The sequence below is a fragment of the Camarhynchus parvulus genome, chromosome 2, assembly GCF_901933205.1.
Source record: "Camarhynchus parvulus chromosome 2, STF_HiC, whole genome shotgun sequence".
Classification (NCBI taxonomy): domain Eukaryota; kingdom Metazoa; phylum Chordata; class Aves; order Passeriformes; family Thraupidae; genus Camarhynchus; species Camarhynchus parvulus.
Genome location: NC_044572.1, coordinates 32,828,468 through 32,843,856, shown reverse-complemented (window position 1 = coordinate 32,843,856; position 15,389 = coordinate 32,828,468). Strand labels below are relative to the sequence as shown.

The 15,389-nt window shown below is 38.6% G+C and overlaps 1 protein-coding gene across 5 annotated transcripts in view; it reads left to right on the top strand.

The window, feature by feature from the left end:
- The window catches only part of OSBPL3 (oxysterol binding protein like 3), an 87,841-nt gene that overhangs the window by 5,655 nt on the left and 66,797 nt on the right, over positions 1 to 15,389 (top strand). For all 5 annotated transcript variants that reach the window (XM_030970114.1, XM_030970106.1, XM_030970091.1 and 2 more), the window contains exon 2: positions 13,891 to 14,010. The gene's annotated coding sequence lies outside the window, so the exon portion shown is untranslated. The remainder of the gene's footprint in view (positions 1 to 13,890; positions 14,011 to 15,389) is intronic.

Below are 15,389 nucleotides of genomic sequence, written 5' to 3'. Positions count from 1 at the left end.
GAAGGAGGGTAAATGATTCTATCATTTTTCAATAACTCTTTCTTGTGACAAATACGAGTGCTGAGATGCCCTACAAAGCTTTGACTGCATAAAATCTGAATTCAAGTGCAATTTGTGATGGGAGGAAGGGAGGAAGTTTCACTATGAACGTGATTCAGTCACTGACAGTCTCGTATACCTCAAAAAAGGAAACAGCAAGTGTCTGTTAATCTTCTGTGGTAGTGCTTGAGTGGTTTAAAATAACAATGTGTAAATCATCAGTAGCAACAGCGATCCTGAAGACAGGCAAGTGATTATGCTCTGTGTGTCTGGGGGCAGATGAAGTGAGCTCCAAAGGAAGTGGGCTACTGAGTGACTGTGGTTAGGAGTTTGAGGTGGCTCTCTCAGGTTCACTCCCTGATACCTTGCTGCTTGCCAGAGGAAGGCAGGCTGGTACTTGCTGAGAGATGCCTTTCCACAATTCGATAGCTGCGTGGGGTTTTCCCCCCTAATTGCATGTGTCTGTGTCTGTGCAGCATAGAGGCATGTGAGCTCTTAGTTCATGGGAGCTGTGCAGCCATTTAGCTTGCAGGTCCATCTTTTTAGCAATGATTCAACACCTCCAAAGAAGGTAGGCCACCTAGAATGCACCAGGCTGTTTGGAGCTGACATTTTTGCTGAAAGTTTGAAGGTATTTGCTTATTAAATAAGTAATATTGGAATAAAAAAAAAAAAAAAAAAAAAAAGAAAAGGTGTTTAAGACTATGCCTAAAAAGAAGGCTTCTCCCTAACTTTTTTTTTTGCTAATGAGAGTAATTAATGGGACTCCGTGGTCTACCCTGGGAACTTGTCAGAACTCCATCTTACTTGCTGTTACTGTTAAATAGGGTTAGCTGAATCATTCAGAACAGCCGTGTTCAGTTTCCTTAAAAGATAACATTCTGATAACAGCTTTGTCACTTCTTGAGATATGTGAGAGGACCAGAGACAATGGGCATTGAAACAGGGGAGGTTCCATATGAACATCAGGAAGTTTTTCCTTCACTGGGAGGGTGAATGAGCACTGGCACAGGTTGCCCAGAGAAGATGGAGTCTCTCCTTGTAGATGCTCAAAAGCTTCCTGGATGTGATCCTGGATAACCCATTTCGGTGATTCTGCTTGAGCAGGGGGTTGTTGGACCAGATGCCCTCCAACTGAGGGGATCTCTTCCACCTTGAACCATTCTATGATAATTTTACTAGGGTATTTTGAAGCTCAGTGTGGTTCAATTCTGCTTTTCAAAATCTTAGATGAACAAATTAATTTTTAAAAGCCAGCCATGGTCTTGGTCTTTTTTTCTACTTTGGCTGTGCCTTAAAGTCAATAAGCAACCTTGTGGTTGGGGAACAGGTCATCTCTCATACAGCAGGGTGCATCCATTGTTGGAGTAGATTTCCTGTGGAGGATTGGTAATGTCTGTCTGAGACAATTTGAGTTTTAAAAAGAGCTAGAGCTACTGGGGCTTTCTAATTTCCTTGACACTGAAGTCAAGTAACAGCAATTTGTGTATGAAGAGAGGAGAATCTCAGCTAGATCTCGTCTTGTTATGGAACTCTAACAACCCTGTTAGGAAAGAAGAGTTAATATTTCTTGTTTGCTTTCTGATTAAGGTCAAACAATGGAAGGAAAAGAGTTTAGGTGTTGGTCTGCAGGATTTTGTCATGTCTTGGCAAGAAAGATGCTGGTTTTTAATATGTGAATTCAGTAGGTGTGCTCTTACTAGTGTCAACAAGTACTATTTAGTGACTAGAATGATGGACAACAAAGATGTACCATGGACCCTCAACAAAGATGTATCATGGACCCTCATTTGCCTACAGCTGTGGTATCTGTGCCACTTCTAGGCTGAGAAAGCAGCCAGTTGGGTTTAGATTCCAGGAAAATTTCTGTGCCAAAAATATCGAGTCAAAGTATTATGATTGATTCTTGTCTTCCTTAACTGAATGGCACTGATATTGTTTTACTGAGTGACCTAACTAGGAAGTTAACAATTCATAGTTCTTACACTACTGCCACAGCTGCTGAAATTCAGGAAGTATAAAACACATTCATTCTTTCCTGTTGTTTAAAAAGGGAAAAAAAAAAAAAACAAGGTATATCAGTGAGTTCACTTGAAGATTTCTTACTGTCTTTCAAATCCACCAATTTTAACTGTAAGATATTAAACCAGAAGCACTCATAACTTTATAAACCTTATAAAACTAAGGCTTACTTTATTAAATATCTCCCAGTGCTTAGAGAGTGTCAAATTGTTAAGGAAGGAGAACTTGCTGAGGGAGGGAAGTGCTGCTGTGGCTAAAGTTCTTGCCTTTTAGCTGATAGCCAGTTTGTTTTGTTGAAACAAGCTTTTCTAACATCCTATTTCTTAGAACAAGAATACAAATGCTTTGCTGAAATCATGTTTTTTCACTCACTAGATAAATATGGAACTTCAGATTCAGAGATAAGAGATTAGAATTTTCCACAGGATGGCTGAATCACAGTCTTCTCTCCACACATGGACACAATTTTACAGCTTATTTTCCTGTTTGTAATACTATATTGCACTTTACTACTTGAAGTTCAGCAGGATCAATGCTTGCACTTGAAAATCAAGAGCAGAGCTATTGCCAGGATAACACTTTCACAGATGACACTTGCTGTTTGTTTGCTTGTTTCTGAAAGAAGAAAAAGGAAGTAATGTCAGGCTTTGGCAAAATGGCATATTTGATAAGTGTGGTTTATAATTTTTTTTCCTTTATTGCCAGAACACTTAAGTATACAATATCACTTTCTTCTGCCATGTCATGTGTGTGCAATTGTTGGTGTACTGAAGATCCCTTACAGATAATATTACATTTTAAAAGATCAGGTTTCAAGTAATGGGACACCTTTGAGTATTTTTAGATGCATGCAAGTAATTGTTTCCACCAGAAAAGTTTAATAATCTGCTTTTAGTCCTAGTTGATTACATTGATAAGCTGAGTAGGGAAAATGCAACTTTCCATTTATTTCTAGTTGTAGTATCAGCCACCTCTGTTTTTAAAGTGGATTTCTTAATCTCATAGTAATTTGGTGCTAGAACAGAGGCTGTATCTCAGTAACACCAAGTGACTGTTCTCAGTTTGGGAGATAACAGCTTCCTATTTGAAGAGACTTGGGAAATCTTGGTTTCTGGGGCACAGCTCAGCATTTGAAAATATTGGTGTTTTCCTAACTGTGGATGCCATTTCAGTCCTGGCATTCCAGACATGAAAGGTCACATGAAACTACCAAAGACTCCTTGTCAAGTGAGTTTGCATTATTTACTTTAATATGACTAGAATGCATGGTTAGCATAAACACACCCTTCTATTCAGTGCAGGATGAGAGTTGTTTGCTCAAATTTAAATAGCAGCTCAGTCTCCAGAGCCCTTCTACAAAAGGATCATCTTTGCTTGCTGTTAAGTGAATTTTATGTTCTAAGCTAAAAAAATAAAAAAAGTTTGTCTCTTGACCATTGGAAAGATGCAATGCCTTTCTCACCACGGCCTGTCTCCCAGCCCTCACATCTTGCAGAACTAGAATTCTTGAGGGATTTTCTTTCTTAATATCATTACTCAACACTCTGCAAGTGCATTGCTTCTTGATCTACCTTGTGATGGCTTACTTAAGAAGAGAGATGGTATAGGCTGTGCATTTGTTGTACATTAGTTTATTGATAAAATCATGTCTTATATTAGCCCAGCATAATGCACTTAAAGCTGAGAGGAACGGTGGTATTCAGTAATGGAACTAAGGATGAAGGGCAGGGAAACATGATTTTCTAATTTTGCTTAGATATTAATGTACAAAACTTAATTTCTTCTCTTTTGATTCTGGTTTACCAACTTCTTTTTTATTTCCTTGTGGGTTTTTTTTGGCCTCTGAAAATCATGAGGGTGTTTTGAGTAAATAGAGCCAAGTCATCTTATGAAGCTGTTTTGCCCAGTCTTTGAATGCCACTGACACATTTGCATGCAAAAATGCTTTGTGAAATGTAGGAGGAGTGCAAAAAAAATTGCAAGGCATAGATGGGTTAGATTTGTGCTCGGATTCACTTTGAAGAAGGGAATTGTTCTATAATCTCCTACTTCCTCCTTGCATTGAGATTCTGAAGTGCTTGTTTCTCTGTGTCTGGGGAGGGTAGCTGTCTTTGGAAAGGCAAGGACATGCAAAGCATTGACATCAAATCAAGAAAATATGCATAACTTTCATTGTCAGAATTGATGTAATTGAAGCCACCTATTACTGGTAGTCTAAACATAGATTATAAAATCTAAACATAGATTCTAAAATCATTTCCATGATCTACCACTTTAAAAAATTATATTCCTTAAAAAAAACCTATAAAGACACACAAAAACTTTGCACAGAAGAAATACGTGTAAGTGAGTAAAGATGAAGTAATTTCTTTTTATTAATGGAAACCTAAGAGTATTAAGGCAAGGTCAGTTTTCAGCCCAGATTAAATCAGCCATAATAACATTGGCAAGTGATATATAAAGACTTCCTTGCTGAAGGTGGCTGTACTGGCACATAATACAACTGGAAGAGAGTTCCTGGGTTCTCATGTTCAGTATTTGTTGCGGTCAATGCATTTGTATATTCTCTTTTGCAAAGTTCCCAAGCATCATCTTAAAGTAGTCAAAGCTTGTCTCATTTAGAAATTATTTCAAAGCTTATGTGTTTGGACTACAATTTTTTTCCAGGATTCTGGCTAAAAGTACCCACAACCAGCTTGTATGTCCAGTTGAATAAAATTGGTATTTTCTCTCAGTATTTATAAGAGCATTTGCACTCTTTGTAAAGCGGTTTTCTCTCTGTTTGTGTAGGGGTGACTCTCTTTCTCCCAATCAGTGTAGGAGACTTGCATTTAGACTTGAAGAGATGCAGGGAATCTTGTGATATGGCTGATTAGGTATGCTTATGGTACTCATTTCAGAACAATATTATGCTGTCAATCTTCCTTGTATAAACTTACATATATCTCACCTGTGTCTTAGGTGCTATTTTTAAATCTTCTGACCAGATTAGATACTGGCAGTGCCTTTTTTTGATGTTTACCTTCACAGCTCTGAAGGAAATGCCTTAATTTATGTAATGGGTAGCTCTTTTCTCTTTTCATACCTTCATTAATGTGGTAATGTTCATCAGACACGTATTCCATGCATGTGAGTGCCTTCCTCTCCTTGGTCACTTCCCAGAGTCTCAGCAGAACTTGTGCTTGGCCTACTTCTTGGACCCTGACTGTGAAAAACACCAATCACTTGTTTTTAAAATTTTAAAAGTTTAATAGTAATAAAATGGTTATAAAATAGTAATACAATTAGAGTAATAATAATCTGGACAATTTGAATTAGGACAATATGAGACAACAGAACCAAAGAGTTACGGACATCCAGGTACATTTTTCTGGGCAGCACAAGCCTGAAAAAGGACATCCGTTAACAAAGGATTAACCCTTAAAAACAACAGCTTGTTGCATATTCATGCACTTCGTACATGATGCATAAATTCCATTCAAACACAGAATTGTGTCTGGTCAGTGTCAGCTTCTTCCTCTGAATCCTGACAGTGTCGTCCTGGCTGTGTGAGGTGGGAAGAAGTTCGTTTCTTCTGATAAGAGGGCAATAAATTCTCTTTCTCTGAAAGATTTAGGTGTCCTGTTGCTGCTATCTCAGTGCGAGTCCTTTCTTTAGGAAAAAAAAAGTATCCTACATAGCATAGTTTCTATTTTAACATTTTTAATAACCTAAAACTATATTTAACACACTACTTAAGAGAATTAATACAGCATTACTTTCTAACACAACATGTATAATATTATTTTTAATATTTGCGAAAAGCCAATCATAAAATACACATTTTTCACGCTGACCTTGCCTCCAGGGCTGATAAACTGCATTCCCTGTCACTGCTTGTGTTCATGTGGCTCCTCTCACCTGGTGTCCTAGTTGTTCAGTGCATCAGATGTGCCTCTATAGCTTTTGTCAGCAGCAATTCTTGGTAGACACCTCAATTCCCTTGCCATTAGTAGGACTATTAAATAAAACTAGCTCCCAGACAATTCTTGGCAACTTCTTCTGGTGATCCATGTCCAGCCTGATAATTTTTTATTGTCTGTGGCCGGTCAGTCACTTTGCAATTCTTCTACCAAATAAGATCCTTACTAACTTTTTGTAATTCAGCTGTTGTCGAGTCCAGACGTGATCTAAGATTTCTCCTGTCTGTTTTTAACCTTTTACAAAAAGTTACTCTGTTACTATTGACTGTGTGGTACTGATTGTAGTAGGGCTGATGTCTTTTTGCTTTTCTCCCCTCTGTTTCAATTCTAAAGACAGGTATTCTGTTTGTTGTCCTGCCATCAGAGAATATCTCCAACTGGGTTTTTTTTGTGTGCTTTAGAAATACAGATTGTAGGTTTTAAATTATTTCATTGGCTCAATGTGAAGTAGACACAAATGCTTGAGAATACATCGAAGTTTTATTTGCAACTCTATGTACAATCTGCCTTTTTGCAGAAATCTGCAGTGGTTTTACCTGTTTTTCTTCACACATGCTCAGGAAGATGTTACTTTTAATTTTGTGCTATTTTCATGTAGTTTCCAGGTCTGTTTCATAGTAGACATTCTATATTTATTTCTTTACTAAGAAATTTTCCCTTCCAGATTACTACTTCACATAATTTTTATGATGTGTTGAAGAATTTAGTTTCTAATCTTTTAAATAATTTTTTTTAAGCTGTAACTTTATTCCTGTACTTTAACATCTGAGGTGTAACTTCTTTAATCAACTTGTTCTCTGCCTTTTGGGAGCTGTGGTGAAGTGCTTATCTAGTTGGGGCTATTTCATCTTCCAAGTTATCTACTGCATGCTGCATCCCATGAGGCATTTCCAGATTTGTTTATGCACATTTAATGAAGCAGCAACTCAGCATTTTCAGTTTAGAGAGTCTGAACTCCTCAATCTACATGACTACTTAAACTTCATATGAGTCAGAAGTTAATCTCTTGTAATGCCCAACTCACTGGGATATTTTTCATTCTAATAAAATAAAGTCTGTAGCAGTGCTGGTTTCTTTGAATCTACTGCAGACTCTGAGCAAGGCTGTCCTTTTTAAGTGTGCTTGGTTTTGGTTTAGTGTTTTTTGTTTTATTTTTGTTTTTACTCAGATTCTGTAAGTTCTTTTGCAGTGGTGTGTTTGGGGTATTTTGTTTTTTTAAAACCTATCACAATATTAAGGGGTGTATATTTGAACACCCCCTGCCTCTATGGGCTTTTTTTGAATAGCATATGCATTTCATTATGTTTTAGCCACTAAGACGCTGTTGTCCCTATGATATTTAATCTTGTATTTAATTCAGGTGCGTTAGTTTTGTAGAGGAGGCCTTTTTTTTTGTAAGTACACAAATGCTTGAGAATGTTTTATCTCGTCACGCCTGTTTACCCGGGCAGACTGCTTGTCTGCCTGAACCCTGTTCTAATCTGTGCTAGGACTTTCAGCCCTTTATCAAACAATCAGAGATAAAAGTCCTTCTTGGTCACATTCTCATTTTCCTTTACTTGTGCCTTGAGGTTGGATGTGAGGTTGTGTGGGTGCCCAAGAACTCCCACTTCTCACTTTCATCTGTAACTCCCTGCCTGGGCGTGCCACCTTGCCCTTCATGGTCAGTGTCCTTGTCTCATAACTGAGTCCTTGAGCAGGAGAGTCCTGCTGAGTGACTCTGAAATGCTGTAATGTTTCACCCATCTTTCTCTCTGCTCATTATTTTAATGCCTCTTTATCAAGTCACTTGAGATATAGCTGGATCAATTGTTTGAAGTCCTGCCATATAAATAATCTCCAGAGTCTGTCCCCCCTCCTTAAGTAACCTTGTACACCCAGATAGAATATAGCTTTGAATCAGCAAGGAAATACATAAAGAGCAAGGGAGAAGGGGAAAGTCAATATATGTGAAACTGTTCACTTAAATGTGACTTTTTATATTTTATAAACATAAAAAGTGCCTCATGTTGCATTTAAGTGAGTATAAATAATTAACTGAAAATTATTATATGTCATTTTCTTCCAGTCACAAATACAGTAGTAGGTGTTGCCAAGGTTGCTATTGCTACAGCTAAGGCAAATTTGCAGGTCATCAGATGCAGAGGAAAACATCTGGTAAATAAATAGATTCTGGAATTTGTCGACATCTGGACTGGTCACATCTGTTTGATTTTTTTTTTTTCTCTTTTTGTTCAAGAAAATGTCTCTGAATAAACTTACTGTGATTAGGTTGAAGCTTCTGCAGGATGGTATTTATTTATTCTGGTGGATGTCAAATATTTACTCTGATGGATCTTCTTGTTTTAACATAATTGCTTTTGAATTAATGCTTTCATGAAAATTTGGTGAATATTTAGGCCACAATTGTCCTGACCTGAAGCTGATAATGCCTTTTTTTTTTTGTGGCTTTTTTTATGTACACGTGACTCTTAAGAGGGGAAGGAGTTACACTGTACATGTTCCAATTTTGGAGAGGAGAGCAAAATCTCTTCAGTATTACGGATGATGAGAAAACAAATTACCTTTTTGTGGTATCTTTTCTCTCCTGCTAATCCCCAGATCCAGATTTAGAGGCATTGTGTGTCTGTGCACCGTAGCTGCATGCTTCCTTTCCGCTCTGGTGCTGCAGTTGCCTTGGCTGATCTCCTCTGTTCCTCCCTCCTTTCGCTTGCGTGGGTTTGTTGCCTTTTTTCTTCAAAGGCAGCATGTGGTGTGTCCCTGCTCTCCGCACCTCACACGGTGGTTTCAGATGTGGGGAGAGGCTGTTTGGTGCTCAGGACCTGTGCAGCCCTGGCTGTCAGGCTGCCTGCCCTGCCTCTGTCTGGTTGGCGCTGCCTGAGAGCAGAACGGCTCAGCTCGGACGAGCCCCATGGAGTTCTGGGGCACTGAGCTCTGATTCATGGCAGCTAACACAGAGCTGCTCTAAGACTATATTTATCCACAGTACAGGCGTGATGTTTTGTACACTTTGGGATTTTTTAACCTTCATTTGTTCCAAATAGTCTGTTGTGATCAGCAGAGTTTTAAAATAAAAACGTATTCTGTAAGAGTAGCCAGATCTAGTACACAAAGTGCCTCCAGTACTCATCCCTATTTTTGATGCTATTTATCCACACTTTGATTTGTTACTTCAGGAGGAAGAATCTTAATGGGAATGAGTGCCATGATTCTGTGCTTTACCAGAGCTTGGTAAATGAAGTCTGTGCCTGCACTGACAGTAGGGAGCCTTTCTGTTCTGGGGCAGTTCAGCTAGCAGCAGAGCACAGATTGCCCAGTGCAGAGCAGTGTCAGGGAGGCAACATGTCAGGAGGCTTGCTTTAAAACCTCTCCTAAACAGCAAACAGACATAATTTCTTTAACCTGTTCTATTCAGCCTGGTCTGCACCGCACAAATGGTAGGTCAGAGGGCAGAAAATCAGTGGCATTCTACCTTTGGTCTTGTTCAGTGTTGTAGGTACTTCTTGGCAGCCCTCCAGGCAGTGTTTCTAAAGTGCTTGCACTGCTCTAACACAGCCAGTCCTGGAGTTTTACAGCTCAAGTGAAGGGCCAGGTAATGTGGCATTTCGTGATTCATATGGTCTGGTAAATACTTTATTTTCCATGAGTAGCATTATTCTTCTTTTCCCCACTCAGTAAAGGAGAAAGGGATGGATGAACCAGAGAGAAAATAGTAAGATGGTCAGATGACAGTTTGGGGGAGAGAACAAAGTTTGGAGTTCTGGCCTGAGGGAAAGTGGGAAGACTTGTCATTGCAGCAGTGGTTACTTTTAATTTAACTCCATGGATTGTAGAAAAACTGTGAGCACTTTAATTACATAATGACCTCTAAAATGAAGGTGAACAGAAATGCTGAATTCATAGAACACATTTCTAAGCTGTCAGCCAAATTTTCTGAGTGAAACCCATTATCAGCACAGAGAGAGGAAAATGAAGCTTGCTATATGGAACTTTTCATTACATTTTTTGAGCTCTTTATTGAGTATTAGAAGGCAGAAGAGAGAATTTGTTTCATGCCTTTATCAGGGTGCTACAGTCTCAGCTGTTCCAGCAGATTTTGGACCCTCTCATGCAGGCTGTGCCAATCCAGTGGCTGCAGGGAAGGGGCAGGCTGTGTGTGAGTTTGTAGCCTTGCTCCTCTCCCTGCCCCGTGGTCCCAGCGAGGTGGCACAGGAAGAAGTGTGTGGACACCACAAAAGCTTGCTGGCAAAGGCATCATCTTTGACTGGAAGCACAGGGCAAGCAAGATTTGCAATCTGCTAATAAAGCAGCAAATGGCTTAGTTTGAGAAGGTATGCATGCTTCCATCACCTGCTGTAAGTGGAAGCAGGGTGGTGGAACAGGGAAACATTTGGTCTCTGGAAAAACAGGAGTTCTGAATGAGTGTTGGAGACTAATGTAATCATCCAAATGGTTTGCTTCCTGCCTTGCTGTGCTAACATGCCACTCTGTATGCCTGGCTGCTTTTTCTAACAAGAAGGTTTTTCCCTCCTTGAAAGACAGAAAAGCTGAGGGAGAGCTATTAAATTCTGAAAGCTATATTTAGCTGGGAGCAATTAAAGCTAGCACTGTATAATGACACTTGAGATTAGCTTATCCATCAGGCAAACAGTAAGATTTTAATGTTTGGTTTCAGTCAGACTTGGCATTTCTGTTAACTTCTGCTTACATTCATTAAATTACACATTTTAGAAGGTGTGTCTGGTGCAGGTTGTTCTGGAGAAGTTATTTGCTTGCTTACTGTTCCCACTTCGTTCCTACTTCCATTTTCAGTGTAAACCCTGTAGTCCCATGTTGCTTTTGAAAGAGATAGTTCTGCTCTACTCTCCAGTCAGCAGATGCCTGGTTTGCTCTTTTCATCATCTTTATGCTTGCAGCATGTTGGTGCAGTGAAATGACTCTGCAAATGCTATGGCTAAAAATTTGGTGTTTTCCTTCTTCAGTTATTAATGGAATTAATTTTCTACTCTAATTTCTCTCTGTAGTCATGTTGCTACCAGCTTTAGTAGAACATGCTGAGGGCATAAATGGCTAACTTTGAGAAGGGGGGGAATTGGCTGGTTCCTGCCCAAGAGCCCAGTTGTGCTTGATGCAGACTTACACCAAATTGCAGTCTATTGCCAGACTGAGTCTTTGTTACACTCCTGGTAGGCTCTTCTGGAAACAGTTAGAAATATTAGTCCTTCCTTAGGACTAATACACTACAAACCAGCTTAATTAATTGCTGTAGATTTGTTAAAAGGTCACTTATTGCATGTTCATTCTTTTTTTTCTCTTGGGTACCAAATAATTAATTTTCTCCGTTATGCATTAAATGAACATCCCTCTGTGATGCTCACATGATCTATGGCCATCCACTGCAAGACCTGTTTATTGCTCAGTTTGTTCTTCTATCCCAGTGCATCAGGCTCTAGAATTTTTCATTTTTGAGAATGTCTCTGTAACTATGTGTTACTTTTTTATTACACAGGCACAGAAAAAGTTAAAAATCAATTAACAGTGCATTAAGCTGATCTGGATTTCCCAGATGGTTTTAGAATTTGTGTACCTGTGTTGCAAAATATTCAGAAACAAAATCATAGGAATGCTTCTTTATGCTCACTGGTCAGAAAAGATCTCTTGAGTACAGTGGTTTGGGAACCAAGGGGGAACATGGAGCCTTTTTTGGACCAGCAAACTGTTGGGGAAATTTCATTTTGGAAGGAGGAAAACTTGATGTCTATGCAAAAATGGGGAAAGATTGTGGAACAGCAAAGGCATCACTTGGCTTTATGGGGTGCCTACGTGGTTGGTACCTTGGCTTCCTGAGCTGCTGATGGCCTAAGGTGCCCAGTGAAGGATGCTTAGGCTGTCTCCTTATGTCTGTCACTTTCCTTTAGGGTCCTTCTAGGGACCCTGTTACTTCAATATGATATGTAATATACTCCTAGTAACTAACATAGTTCTTTGTAACCAGTATCAGGTTTTTTTTTAAATAATTTTTTAATTGTTTTAACATAATTGTAATCCTGTTTTTTTTTACAGTGTTCATGCAAATAGCACAGAACATTAAAGGCACAAATTTTTCAGATCTAGCTTGTTGGGGTTTTTTTTGAAGGCCTTTTATAAGGTTATTCTGTTGCCTTAACCATGAGAAGTTTTTAATATATGATTAGTTGGAAGTTTTGAATGTAGAACAGCTTAATTTTTGAGTTACTGGGAAAAATGCCAGCCATAGATTTGGGAAAGTCTGAGTAATAAAATCATAAAGCTGGTTCATCGCTCAAATATGTTGTTATTTCAGCTGCCTCTGCCCACTGCATGTTCCTACAGGCTAAAAATGTCAATAGGCTCTTATATTAATAGCTATTTTAGGACTCTAATCTTAAAAGGCAGTACAATGAAAGAACCTTAGATTAATCAAAAATATCAAAGTTGACACATCAAGTGTTCTTTCTTACTCTAGTTTAAAAAACTTCCACCCTTAATACTTAGATTATTAAAAATACACAAGTTCATGTGTTGAATTATCCTAAAATTAAATCACAGATGTTTAAGCTACAAACCAGATGGGGACAGTGGCATTTTTAGGAATCGATATAGAAGAAGCAAGAAATTGAGTGTAAAATGTGAAATTAGGAGATATTAAATATAGACAGATGATAGGAGAAGGCAAAAGTATAGCTCAAAACTCTGAGCTGAAAACAGGGAAAATAATTTCCTTTTTTCTTGGAAAATATGCGAAGACTGTAAGAATAATATTAAATAAGGGCGGTAATGTAAATTCAAGAAATGCAGAAGAATTTAATTTCATTACTGAATTAAAGCTGTAGTCTATGACAACATGTAGAAGTAATAGCTAAGAAAAAGTTAAATTGTAACAGTAACTCAAATTCAAAACTGTTATCACAACTAATTTGAAGAATTCTCTTTTCTCATACTCTCATTCTCTCATTCTATTTTCTCATACATGATTTTGAAGAAAGATCAGGAAAGACAGCCTCAGAGAAAGCTTAACAATGTGCTAGTTTTTATAAACAGTATGTGGTAGTCAGACACTGGTTTGTCTGGGGCTGATTGATTGCAGACTTTTGGAAAATTTATCATCAAGCTGATATGGGAACTGACTCGGGGCAATAGAAATTCAAATCTAATAATTGGAATGAAGGACCATGCAGTCCATGAAAATAAAGGCAGACTAAACCATTGTTCCTTTTTAGCTGAAATGGAGCACGTTAAACTTTGTCATAATGTCTTTTTGGTAGTGTTCATGTTGTACAGAGAAGTCTTGCAGGCTGCTAAAACTGTAAAATTGGATGGTCTTCAGAAAAAGTGCATTTGACTAAACATCAAAGCCCTGTGTTATTTGCTTCAAAGCAATGGCTGAATAATGTCACAAGTTTGTAAAGAGTAGTACCCTGGCATCTATTTCTGTTCAGGATTCTTCTTTCTCGTTTTTGTGTTGACAAGATGTTTAGGTGGGTTCCTCACAGCCTCAGTAGAGTTACACACTTGTGCAGAGTTCTGCATCTTTGGAGAAAGGAGGGTTTCTGTTACAAAATGCCTTGCTCTCACTCTGTATTAGTAGACTAAAATTCAACTTGCTTAGTTATATGGGAGAATGTGGGTAACCTGAATTTTTAATGCATATCTTTCAGGAAAAAGTCAGTTGTAGATGCTGTATCTTAAGGAAATGTTTTGGGAGGGGAGAATACACAAAAATCAAAGCAGAAAAATTTTCAACTATTCATATATCCTACTTGTTACTTCCCTTGTGCTTCTTGGGTATGAAAGGACAATGCAGCAGGAAGTTTTATTTCTCATCTAATTTTTTTGGTTTGTTTTTCAGATCCAACACAAGACTTATGTGAGCTTGCCACACCTTGCCTAATGGAATAGCTCATCCTTTCACTTCTGTGAGAGAAGAGATTTGGATTCTTCCTGGTGGCAGTGATCCTACCCACTCACTGTAAGTCAGTCATCCTTCTCTCACAGCTGTGTTGCCCTCCTTCTGGGAAAGAAGAGGTTAAATTGGTGTGGAGCCTTCTAGCCTAGAGAGAGCATGATCAAATGATCAAAGAAACTGTGTAAGAAGCTTCCTGGTATGGAGAATCTCTTGGTCAATGGAGAATGGGAGAGGTCTGCAGTATAGCTGAGAAGGGGCAGCAGTTCATCCCCTTTTGGGATAAGGCATGGTGCTTAATTAGATGTCTAGAAGAACAGACAAAAGTAACAAAGAAATAGAATAGGGAAACCTCAAGTTGTGCTAATGTAACCTTTTATTCTGCTGAGACAAGGGTAATTGTTCAAAAATACCTCAAAGTTCTGTTACTTTTGAGGGAAATGGGGAAAAAATACCATTGGTTGGGTTGTACTGTGTTTGTGCTCCCTTCAGTCCAAGGCTTTGGGGTTTCCACTGATCACCCACTGAGTCAGGAAGGGGAACTCTCACCCACTGCAGCACTGGACTGTGTGGTTTGTGTCTCATTCTGAAATGCTCTCTCTAGACTGCAGCCAAACTTGGGCAAGGTTAAGATTATGTTATCGGTGACATTGAAAAACTTCTTGTCCTGCTGGTGGGATTTTTTTGCCTGAGTGTTCACTAATTGTGAGATTTAGCATTGGGAGAAAATTCTGTCCTGAGTCATAATTCCAGTCATGGCACTTGTGGCATTTTATCTTCTCTAATAGTATGTAAATGTAGTCACAATGCATTCTGAATACTTATTTCTCTTTTGGTGTAGGAACGTTGATAATGTATTTGAACTTTCTGGCTAGCTGCTTGGGCTGCATTTCAACTTTTAATGTTTGTATTTGTGCATGTGTTTATAAATATATCTATTCTTGTCCTTTTAAACCTGTAGGGACTACATTAGTATTTTAGAGCACATAAGCTGGTTAGGATGTTTTAGGCCTTATGTGCCTGTAATTTACAGGTTTGATTGCAGTTTTGGAAGGCTGGGTGTTCTGAACTTTGCAGTTCTTATAGTCATGTGTATAAATTGATGTTTTTAAAGTCAGTCTTGATAGACTTACGTGGATCTCATAAACCAGAATAGAGCACTGCTGTTTGCACTAATTTCTTACTTTATTTGCACCTGTGTTTGTGTAGGCTTAATCACTGTTTAAACTTGGTGATTTTTTAGGCAGAATCTCTGTTTCTCTTGTGAGCATGTAAAAGGTATCACCGGCTCTGTGATGCCCAGGAGGAACTTGCTTTCCTCTGGAAAGCTGGAGATGAGTCATGAGAACTGAAGTACAGAGCAGGCACAAGGACTGAATCTTTGCTACATGTGACTGCTGTAAGGCACATTAAAAACCACATATGTTTTCAGCTTCTCTAAATTA